Raw genomic sequence first — 12,698 nt, 5'->3', positions numbered from 1 at the left:
ACACGAGTTTATTTGTGGCAAAACAAGATTTTTTTATCAACTGGATATAACTACCTAAGTACCTATTACATCTTCGACGAATTATATGGCGAAACATAATAGGTACATATAAAAATGCGGACCTTCTCAGTACTGTTACCAATTAGTTTGAATTATTATAATTTTTTTTACGAATTATATATGCATTGTAAACAAGATTTTGATTTTGTAAAGCCGGCCGTATCCACTTAGGTTCGCCGTGGATTGCGAACAATGTGTGCTCCGCGAACGTGAACGTGTATAGTGTACACACTGGCTGCAACATCAGTGCTCCTGTCGGAGCGCTAAATTCCGCGCTCCGGTCTCCAGTAGACACACGACAGACGATCGGTGCAAACATGCCGCCTCCAGAATTAGTAGGAACTAGGAAGTGCATCTTATATTTTGATACATAATATTGTGATGGAATACAAACAACCTCCTCAATTTTGGCAAGGTAATATGAATAAGGGAAGAAGAAATAATGAAATAATGCATACTAGCGACCCGCCCCGGCTTCGCACGGGTGCAATGCTGATACTAAATAAACTATAGCAAAACTGTGAACGTTGTATATAAAAACATAGCGGCCCGCTCCGTCTTCGCACACGGGTATAAAATAGGTATATAGCCGGGCGGCCGGCCGGCCGGTACCGCCGCAAACGCTACGTCCCGCAATTTTTAAATCTGTAATATCTTCGAAAATATTCACTTAAATCATACGGTTTAAAGGCCCATATAGATCTATATTAAATGAACAATGTATTGAAGGTATTTAATCGGTTAAGGATTAATGCTGTATTGGTTAAAATCGCATCGAAAATTAGCCATTATTTGTCGTAAAAAGTAAATGACAAAAAAAAGTTATTGTGGGTTATCCATAAGAGATAGACATATACCATCGCGGACTTTTCTATAGACCTTTTCAATGTGTATAATACTTAGTACATTATTTTGATAAAACTCGTAGGGTTCAGCCTGCGTTTGCAATGTAAGCGGAAAGAATGTAATTTTTTACGACATCACATTAGAAACCTCAAAAATAACAGTACTTCTCCACTATTTAATGGATGTTATTATACATATAAACCTTCCTCTTGAAACACTCTATCTATTAAAAAAAAACCGCATCTAAATCCGTTGCGTAGTTTCAAAGATTTAAGCGTACAAAGGGACATAGGGACATAGGGACAGGGAAAGCGACTTTGTTTTATACTATGTAGTGATATTTATCATTTCATCGGACCACTCCATGTTCGCGAACTTAACAAACACACGCTCGCGTCCACGAACAAACTGCGCTCCCCTTTGAGTTCGCGCAAAAAACCGCTTCCGGAGCGCTCCGCCGTGCTCCGATCGTGCTCCAGTCGCGCTCCGCGATCACGACGTATCCATTATGTTTGGTTTGCGGAGCGGACGCGTTCGCAAACCACGGCGAACCTAAGTGGATAGATCCAAACAAGATTACAGTTGCGACGCGATGCTAGGATATGAGGAAACCTAAAGGCGGAAACAAAAAAGGGCTCCGACTTCTACTTCATCCACAGTCCGTTCTAAAATGTTATTTATAGTAGTAGTTATATTTATATTAGAGATGGGCCGAGTATTCGATAAATTAATAAATAATATTCGGCCTTTTGGTGGCACATATTTATAAGTTGGTGCCTCCCCTGTAGACTAGAGTAGATAATTTTTGAAACAAAAAAAAATCGCAGTCGGATGAAACCCATTAGAAAAGGAGGGGAATATGATGAAAATTAAAGGAAAAATAAATTACGGTCAATCCGAGTTCGGGAAAAGGGAGGGGGGAGCTTTTAAGAGAAAAAAATGGTTTCTCTTGATTTCCGACAAAACTACAAGTCCTACGGAAAAAAGTTCAATGGCAAAGTTGTAAATAATAAAAAGATCTACAACTTTTGTATTGACAATTTTTTCACATAACCTCAAAATTTAGGTGAAAAATTCAAAAAACCAAGTTTTTGGTTTTTTATTTTTATCTACTTCAAAATTTATTTTTTTTCTACGAAATTTGGTGGAAACTTGCTTTATTATGTCCCAAATACACTGTAATTTATTTGACTGAAAATATTTATTTTTCGCCTTATTTTGAATTAATACCAAAAAAACAACCTAATTTTCAATCGAAAAGTCACCCGTCAAAATATCAGCTTTTTTCAAAAACTTGGGGAGCCTTTTATTCATTGAAATCTCTACTTTCATATGGTGTAAAAAAAAATAAACATTACCATAGTAAATGTTCTCAGAAAATGCATACAAACAGTGTGAAAATGAGCTTTTACTAAATCAGGCACACTTCTCAAACTACCTGAAATGTTTTTATCGACATCATTTTGCTTTTGAATATGCTGTAAAATATTAAACTTAGAACAGATAATTTTTTTTCTTTTGAAATATTACCGAAAAGCCGATACAAGAGAAGATATAGAGTTCGAGAAGTGTGCCTGATTTAGTAAAAGCTAATTATGACACTGTTTGTAAGCATTTCCTGAGAACATTTACTATGGTAAGGTTTATTTTTTTTACACCATATAAAAGTAGAGATTTTGATGAATAAAAGGCTCCCAAAGTTTTTGAAAAAAGCTGATATTTTGACGGGTGACTTTTCGATTGAAAATTAGGTTGTTTTTTTGGTATTAATTCAAAATAAGGCGAAAAAATAAATATTTTCAATCAAATAAATTACAGTGTATTTGGGACATAATAAAGCAAGTTTCTACCAAATATCGTAGAAAAAAAATAAATTTTGAAGTAGTTAAAAATAAAAAACCAAAAACTTGGTTTTTTGAATTTTTCACCTAAATTTTGAGGTTATGTGAAAAAATTGTCAATACAAAAGTTGTAGATTTTTTTATTACCTACAACTTTGCCATTGAACTTTTTTCCGTAGGACTTGTAGTTTTGTCGGAAATCGAGAGAAACCATTTTTTTCTCTTAAAAGCTCCCCTCTCCCACTTCCCGAACTCGGATTGACCGTAATTTATTTTTCCTTTAATTTTCATCATATTCCCCTCCTTTTCTAATGGGTTTCATCCGACTGCGATTTTTTTGCACTTTTTATAAATTTTAAAGGGATCTACCCCAGTGTACTGTGTTCTCATTCAATTTAGCCTGTTTCTGAAAATTTGAAGGCCTTGAATTTTTTTTAATATTTTTTTATTTGTAAGTAAATAATTCAGGATTTCACGGTTTTATTTTCATTTGTTTTATCGGGTTTATAAGAAAGATCGATAGAAGATTCTTATAATAATTTTGAAGCATGCTTCAAAATTATATAGGTAATTAAATAATTATTTAATAGGTAAATACCTACTGCCACGCCACAGGTGAAATAAAAAATCTAGGTAGTTAGGTATGTCGGTAAAATGTCTATTTTTTTGTAATGATATTTTCATACTTACAGGCTACCTCTTCATCATACGGTCATACCTATCTCAATTCGAATCGCTTTATCGTTGAATGATTGAGGAATTTAAAATTTTAATTACTAATTACAAAATTCAAATGGGACCGCGAATCATGAAATCAAAATGAAAGCGAAAGCGAGAAAGAATATTATAGGTCATAGGAGATTGGTGGGTACACCGTACAAGGTGGGTATGCGTATGACGTATGAGTCGAATATATTAGAATTCTAGATATGGGGAAATGGAATCATAAACACATCATCAAAAAGCAGCTGTTATACGATAAAATAAATAAATAAATATTTCGGGACAATTTTCACACACGGCACGATCTGATCCCATTATAAGCCTTCGCTTGTGTTATGGAAACCAGATGGCTGATAAACATATATGTATATATATATATACAGGGTGTAATCGTTAAGTGTGCACAGGCGATTATTCCGTAACTATTACAGATATCAAAAAACTTTAAACTGATATCGAAAGTACTTAACCTAATGAGTAAAATGGCCATAATAAATTTTTAAAAATAATACGAGAAATATCTAAAAAATTAACTTTAAGCCCTCCCATACATTTAGTATGAGATATGAATATCCCATGTACATGGGTTGATCCAAAAGTAATGATAATCAATATTAAACAAGGTTATTACAGTTAAAATAATTATGTATTTCTCTAGATAGTCTTCTAACTAGATAATACTTCGATATTTTTTTTCCTTAACTTAGAAAAAAAAAAAACTTTGACTTCATCTACAAAAACCCCTCAAAATCGGCCATCACTTCGCTGTCGTCTTAAAATTTCTTATATCGACGGTGTTTTTTGTGCCGAGGTATGAAATAGAATTAACTAGGAGCTAGATCTTACAAACAGGGTGGGTGTTCAAGCATTTTCAATGCCGATTTTTGATTGGCAGCCATCGCAACTGACGCTTTGTGATCTGGTGCGTTGTCTTGGTGAACCAACATTCAAGACCGAAGTTTGCCATGTCTCTTTTTCTTACTAACCTACCCGCAATCTTTTAATTTGGTCTGTGTAGTAAGAACCCTGTGTAGTAGTGGCTACCTTCTTAAAATATTCCACATTTCTTCAGCGTCCCAAAAAACTACGGCTTTAATCTATCCCACTAATTTTCACTTTGAAAATCTTCACCGTCACTTTGGAAGCTCGCATCCAGGCCATTGATTGTTTCTTGGTTTCAGCATAAACATGGTGAACCCAGGTAACGCCCATGGTCACAAATCGTGACAAAAAATTATCCTGATCTCATTAAAAATTTAGAAATTCACCCTCTAAATGTCGAATCGTTGTTTCTTCTTTTCGTCGGGAAACATTCTGGCTCGCACTGTTCACATTAAAATTAATGTTAATACTTGAAAACGTGGCCTGTAGATATAATTTTTTTGTGATAACTTAGTGATTACATGAGCAAGCATAAAACATTTATTTTATATTTTTATGTGCACAGGAAATACCCAATTATCATTACTTTTGGATCAACCTATACATTTAATATGAAAGATTTTAGCTTTTTTTTTGTTTTTTTGGTTTTCTGATTTAATTACTTCGCAAATTTGGAGGGAAGTTCATTTAGAAACTGTAAATAGACCTCCTCATTGTATTGCACAATAAGGACGTCACTTCGAAAATCTACTATGAATACAAAATGTATGGGAAATAAATTGTATGGGAGCGTTTAATGTAACATTTTTGGTTATTTCTCGTTTTATTTTTAAAAATTTATTATGGCCATTTTACTCATTAGGTTAAGTACTTTCGATATCAGTTTAAAGTTTTTTGATATCTGCAATAGTTACGGAATAATCGCTTGTGCACACTTAACGATTACACCCTGTATATATATATATATATATATATATATATATATATATATATAATTTTAAATAAATACTTATATAACTAGATAATTAACACCCAGACACACAGCAAACGTATGTTCATCACACAAATATTTGCCCTGGGTGGGGATCGAACCCACGACCTTTGGCTTTGAAGGCAGGGCCACTACCAACCAAGCCAACCAGCCAGTCAATACGATAAAAGCTATTCATTTGGCAAAAAGTAGAAATATTTAGTGCCTAGGTTAGAAAACACACCGATAATATCATGAATCGTACACTGTACTATGTATAACTAGTACTGTAACTAGTACTATAGGTAGTATATTAGCTTGCCTAGAGCAAGCTCTTCTACATCAACAATGATATTAAGTGAGAGCTACGAGGTCAACGATCCAAGTTGCATTATCAAAGTCTGGCGTGTCAGTCAGCTGATCGAAGAATGTCAATGTGGGGTTGTGCCCCCGTGCGTCCGCGTCACCTCGCAGCGGCGACTGCCACAACTGTCAAGGGCCAGGCCGCGCGCGCCGCACAGCACGGCGCACGCAGCCCGCAGCGCGGCAGGGCAGGTGGCGCGGGCCCGCAGGCCGACAGGCGACTGTACTGAGTGTACCGCGCGGCCGCGTCACGGCGCCGCCACGACTCCGCGGCGTGCCGGCTCCGAGACGCACACCACGACCCGACACCGAGCCTCCATTGGCCGCGTGCACGTGGCCTGATCTCGCACCATAGCAACGCAAAGCGCCCTCCCCGCTCCGCCGACCGTCGTCCCTCGCACACTCTGCGAATTGCGATAGATATTCGCACAAGGAGTCGGCTTTGACTCGCAGTCGCGTTGCGCTCTCGCGACGATTTGCTTTATCGTATCGAGTAAAATAGTTCGCGTCCGTTCTTCATATTATAATAGAACGAGTGCCGGTCGATACGAAACATTAACGATACGTAATTTATACACGACGTGAACATAATATCGTTTTTAAATAAGGTGGCAAGTGGCAGTGACAGCTCTACCGACTCCACGCTGAAGCTCGCCTACTATCTGAACTTCAGGCAATTACAATCTTCATAATACATTTTATGTGAGTATTGCAGACAATAATTGTCAACATTTATGTATTAAAATTAATTTATTACATACATAATATTATTATGTTAGTGAAATATCACGATCTTATAGGTACATACCTAAAATAAAAATTTTAAATAATTTTGTACCTAATAGCATAGACTAATATACTCAAGACTAATATACTTTAGATTCTATTAGTCCATGCTAATAGGTACCTTAGGTAGGTTTTTATTGTGTCTTATATATTATGTATATTTGAATCCAATTAAGTAGTTAGGTACCTTTAATTATAATTATTTTGTATTAACTATAACGGAATCAAAATATTATCACATCATTACGGATTTTTGGTAATTAGGTACCTATAACTAAGTACCTATACAAAAAAAAATATATTTTAATCATGTGGTCTACTAGTAGGTATATATATTAACTCAATATTTTTTTTTTTTAATGCTTATACATATACCTAGTACTTAGATTCTAGGACTGATTTATTATTAAATTGTATTAAATACATTTTTTTATTAAAACAATATACCTAGTTAGATGCCTACCTAGTATAATGTAAATAAACGTAGGTAGGTTCATACTACTAAGTAGGTACATAATATATGCTAAATTATCATCTAAATAATATTATCATATTATAGATACTTCCAATCCATGGGTAATTCAGTACATAGGTAATACAGGAATATTAAATGAAAAAAAAACTACTCTTAAAATTATAAACAAGTAAGTTAGGTATTACTTAGGTAATTATTGATTTTATTGGTATAATTTATAAAAATGTTTCCTTTTTATATTATGTAATTTAAATAATATTTATGTACCTACCTAGATAGGTTGATACCTACCTAGTTGATCCAAAAGTTGCTGTAGTGGCGAACTTTGTGCATTATAATTTGAAAAAAAAATAGAGTAATCTTGACTTATACTGTTCTTTAAAATGAGCTTGAATAATTAAACAAATCAACATAACACGATTTGAAGGTTTGTAATATTTATTTATAGTTAATTAGTTACCTACTCGCGCACACCTCACGGCAGATAGCGCTGTCGTCGATGCGATGCTGATAGGTACGTCCTGCTTATCTTATTCTACACATTTTTTGTTATTTTTGTGCGGAAGTAAAATGTTTTTAACTTAAAAATAATATTATGCATCGTGTACATGCATCTTTAGATCCTACGTCCTATGTAGTTAGTAACTAGATACATATATAGGTATAAAACTATAAACAAATAGGTACCTAAGTAATTAATTGAAGGTAAGAAAGGATAGAAATATTCATTATAGGTACGTGTATGTAAACAATAATCATACTTTATAGTCCGGGATACATCGCCCATTTTTGCAAGTGATTACTATCAAGCTAATTTTTCGTGAGTAGCTTTATTTTGATGAGATGCCCAAAAATTTCATGTACGAAACTCTCGATTGTGGTAGCTTACAGAGGTAACAAGGATAAAAATTTTTGATTTGACGGTTCTCAAATATTTATTACGCAATTTGTAGGACAATATGTCTGTTGAATTATATAATATAAATATTAAATAAGTGAAAATAAAAAAATCAGCTGGTAAGTAATCATTTATGATGACTTCGTTATCGATACACATTGGAAAGGGGGACTCTTTGATCAAACCATAGATTTAATAGGACAAATATTTTTTCGAATAATTTAGAAAATTATCTTGAGATTGAACAAAAAAAAAAAACATTCAGTTAGTAATTAATATTTGAGAACCATCAAATCAAAATATTTTACCCTTGTTTCCTCTGGTAGCTACCACAATCGAGAGTTTTGTACATGAAATTATTGGGCATCTCATCAAAATAAAGCTACTCACGAAAAATTAGCTTGATAGTAATCACTTGCAAAAATGGGCGATGTATCCCGGACCAGTATATGTACTTCTATTGAAAAAAAATTATGTAGGTAGTAGCCTAGTAGGTACCTACAGTACTATAAACAACGCCGTTTAATCGAGAGCCTAGGCTATTAATGAATTATGAAGTGACTGATATACCTAATTTAAAAATATTAAATATATTGGTATTTCATCCGTTGTGTACCTAGGTAGTGATTTTAAACCTTGATTGGTCCTGTCCTTTTTTATATTTACCTATAAAAATATTTTTATGAATTTTGTACAATTTTGCAAGGTTAAACAATCCATACCTACTTCCAAACTAATATTATAAATGCGAAAGTAACTCTGTCTGTCTGTCACTCAATCACGCCTAAACTCCTGAACCAATTTGCATGAAATTTGGTATGGAGATATTTTGATACCCGAGAAAGGACATAGGCTACCTTTTATTGCGAAATATGTACCACGGGCGAAGCCGGGGCGGGCCACTAGTTTATAATATATGTAACTACCTAGGTACCTACTAAAAACACAAAATAGACATACAATAGGTATCTTTTTTATTACATTACGTAGGTAGGTATCTAAGAAAACATTTTTAAAATAAAATAATACCTACCTATTCTTATATATAAAATTCTCGTGTCACAATGTTAGTCTGCATACTCCTCCGAAACGGGTGGACCGATTCTCATGAAATTTTCTGTGCATATCGGGTAAGTCTGAGAATCGGCCAACATCTATTTTTCATATGTACTACGGGCGAAAGCCGGGGCGGACCGATCAAAATTTCTACCTGTGCCCTTTGGTCATAAAATGATCATTTTGCCTAAAAGAAAAACGCCGCCAACAGTGCTCTTGTATAGCAAGATAATATTATATTCAGTTAATGTAGACCTGTACTTTCTTCCATGTAGCGAACCCAGAAATCACAAATCACAACACATAATTGCGTCAGCTGTTCGGTGCATAGTGCATACTGCACGCGGAGAGCAGGAATTGTGTGTTATAATATGTATAATGTACAACATTATCACTATCATCATCACTACATACCTACCTAGTAACAAAGTCGCTTTCTCTGTCCCTATGTCCCTTTGTATGCTTAAACCTGCAACGGATTTTGATGCGGTTTTTTTTAATAGATAGAGTGATTCAAGAGGAAGGTTTTAGTATATAATTTATTAGGTTTTAGACAAAGCGGGCGAAGCCGCTGGCGGTAAGCTAGTGTAATAATAAACTTCGTTCCAATAATAATTTGCTAATGACAAGCTATGGGGCCTTTTCTGATTTGACCGGAAAAACAGATACAAACAAAGGTGTTGGTAAAATTCGAATAAAAATGTGACGTTAATGCTTATCTTTACACAACCTTCAATGGTCGGTAAACATAATTGTGGCATCTATGATTTTATACTGTTTAGTGTTTACATACAACGTTCGAGGCTCGTAGAAGTGCGTCGTTATATAATGCATGTAATATCGTTCAATACAAGGTTTAGTGTGGTGTAGGTGTAGTCGTGGTGTCCGGCACACGTGCGGCGCTGCGGGGTCGGTGTGCCGATCGGGCGAGCTGACGTCACCGCCAGCTGATGGAGGCTCCCACCTCCCCCCGCACCACCCGCACCGTCGTCTCGCGCCACTTGCTCACTGCACCGACATTTTACTTTTGATCTATACTAATTGTTAATATACAGCTGAAGAATTTGTTTGTTTGAACGCGCTAATCACAGGAACAACTGGTCCTATTTTTTAAATTATTTCGGTGTTAGATAGCCCCTTTTATCGAGGAGGGCTAAGTTATCAAAGTCTAGTAAATGTTGTTTGGCGCGAATTTTTTGAATCTACAAACCTCTGCGACCGCGGGACGCAGAGTAGTAATAATAGGTAATTAATTAGAAAGAAAGAAGAAAGAAAAAACATTTATTTCTAGAAAAAGGTTAAATTAACAATTATGCTGCCTATAACTTATAAGTATCACATGATTAGAGTTCGCTATGCCTCGATTATAGAACGTGCTATTGGTTATCACTCAGACGTTCTTCCATTCGCTAAGAGTCGCCTCGTGTTCGCGCCACTAGTGGATTATAGTCCAGAGACATTTTTTTATTTAATTATGTTATTGCACAAATAATTTAATAATACAATAATAATAAATCTGAAATACAATTATTAAAAAAATTTAATACAATAGTAAATTATAGACTTGAAATAATAATAATAATATTAAAATAGTTGTGGAGGAAGGAAGGTGGAATTCCTCCATAGAAAAAGGGAGGATCCTCGACCAGTCTACTCGACTGGCCGGCCGAGAAGGCCCAGATGGATGATGTCGGAAAGTTATATATGTATATGCTCTGTAGCGAAAACATTTCGCTTGCGCGATTCAGAGCGAGGTGTCGCTACAGGACTCCCCTCCGAGACCGGAGGTCGTAGTACGAGTTTGCCTTTCCAGTGCCAGGTATGTTCCAGTGAGTCAGATCAGAAGGTTGCGTGTTCATATCACGTCGGGGTCACCACTGTAGAGGAAGGAAGGTGTAATTACTCCATCGAAAAAGAGAGGATCCTCGACCAGTCTACTCGACTGGCCGGCCGAGAAGGCCCCGATGGATGATGTCGGAAAGTTGTATATATTATGCTCTGCAGCGAAAACATTTCACTTGCGCGATTCAGAGCGAGGTGTCACTACACTGGTTAATTAAAATACAAATAAAATAATAATACGATTGGTAAAAAAAAATACTTAATATAAATTACAATATAAAAATAAAAATAAAAATTGTTATGTAAAATCCAATAAAAACAAGGCACAAAAACACTCGAACTTAATCCTCTATCACATAGTAAAAAGAGCTATAACTAATATCACACACTATTCCTTTGGCTTACTCCGACTACTATACGCCTACAATGTTGTAGGAACTAGTAACACATCCCTACACTAATTGTGCATGCAATGGAGGCAAGTGCGTGTGCAAAATCTTCATGCTCCATCCCAAATCTCAATCAATCTATCTCAATAATATATACCTAATCAATCCTCTTACTAATTAAAATCGATCAAAATGAAAGTACCTACAAATTACAATATACATAATGAAATATGAATGTATAATAACTAGATACTATTTTATTTGAAACCATTTTTAATTTTTACTTTTTAGCTTCCGTTCCGTAATAAGTAATAACCGTTCATCATAAATAAGCGTTTTGTCTGTTTTGCAGATGCAGCAAATGCTGAGACTCTCAGGCTCTCAGCCTGAGAGGTCTCCCTTTCTGAACGACGCATTTTCACCACTGCCTTCAAAGCCAGAGGTCGTGGGTTCGATTACCACCCAGGGCAAATATTTGTGTGATGAACATCAATGTTTGCTCTGTGTCTGGGTGGTAATTATCTAGATATGTATAAGTATTACACATATAATTTTTAAAATTATGTATGTTTATCAGCCATTTGGTTTCCATAACACACGCGAAAACCTTAGTGATCGTGCCGTGTGTGAAAAATGTTCTGAAATATTATGTCCTGAAAAATATTAGTAGTTCTATCTTTCTTTCATGAACGTCATAAGGAGCCATTAATTTAGAGTCAACAATATCGATCGACTTTTTATGGAATATCTTCCTCATTCGAGACATCAAACACGTGTCTCTCGGATAGCATTGTTGTTGTTGTGATTATTGGATCGAAGTTCCTTATCGCGCGTTGCGAAAGGGGGCTAGACGGAAAAAATTAAGCCGAAAAGTTGTAACGACACTTTTTGCTATAGTTGTGACGAGCGGCGTGCGCGTCTGTCTCTCTCTCGTAAACTTCGTTCCACCCTGGTGTCCCTTTACGCCTCTAAAGTTTTTTTTTAGGTTGTATAGTGGTTTCGGCTATATAATATACTGATATTACATTAAACAAAGCTTTTGTAATATTGTTTGTTTGCTTGAACAAGCTAATTTAAAATTATTGGTAGTTCAAAAGTATATGAAAATTTTATAAAAGTAAATAATAAGAGATGATTATGAGATGTTGATAACTCCGTCGTGGCAAAGTAATGTGACATTTAAATGTAAACATTCCTGATACAATAATTAAGCGAAACGGTTACAGAGTGTAGTTTTCCACGGTTATCTGTGAGCCGCGCACCCGCGCTGTGCCCGCGCTGACCCCGGTCCGTGCCCCGGTCCCCGCCGTGCCCCGCCGTGTCTGTTATTGCCATCTCCACCCACAGAACTCTATAGTTCTGTGTAAGCACTAAGCACCTGTTACCAGCTTGTGTGTTAATCAAGAAAATTAAATTCATCAACCTTTATAATGGCGTTTTTAATCATATTTTCTTTTCCTACATTACATTTCTTTATTTCACTCCATCGAGAGTACTGAGGTAACAAATCCAAAAGAAAAAAAAATACAATCGAATTGAGAACCTCCTCGTTTATGAAGTAGGTTGA

This window comes from Colias eurytheme, chromosome 12 (genome assembly GCF_061535395.1).
Source record: "Colias eurytheme isolate Ceu_HAF_F1 chromosome 12, ilColEury1 Martin Lab GWU primary, whole genome shotgun sequence".
NCBI lineage: Eukaryota > Metazoa > Arthropoda > Insecta > Lepidoptera > Pieridae > Colias > Colias eurytheme.
Note: the sequence above shows the minus strand (reverse complement) of the source record.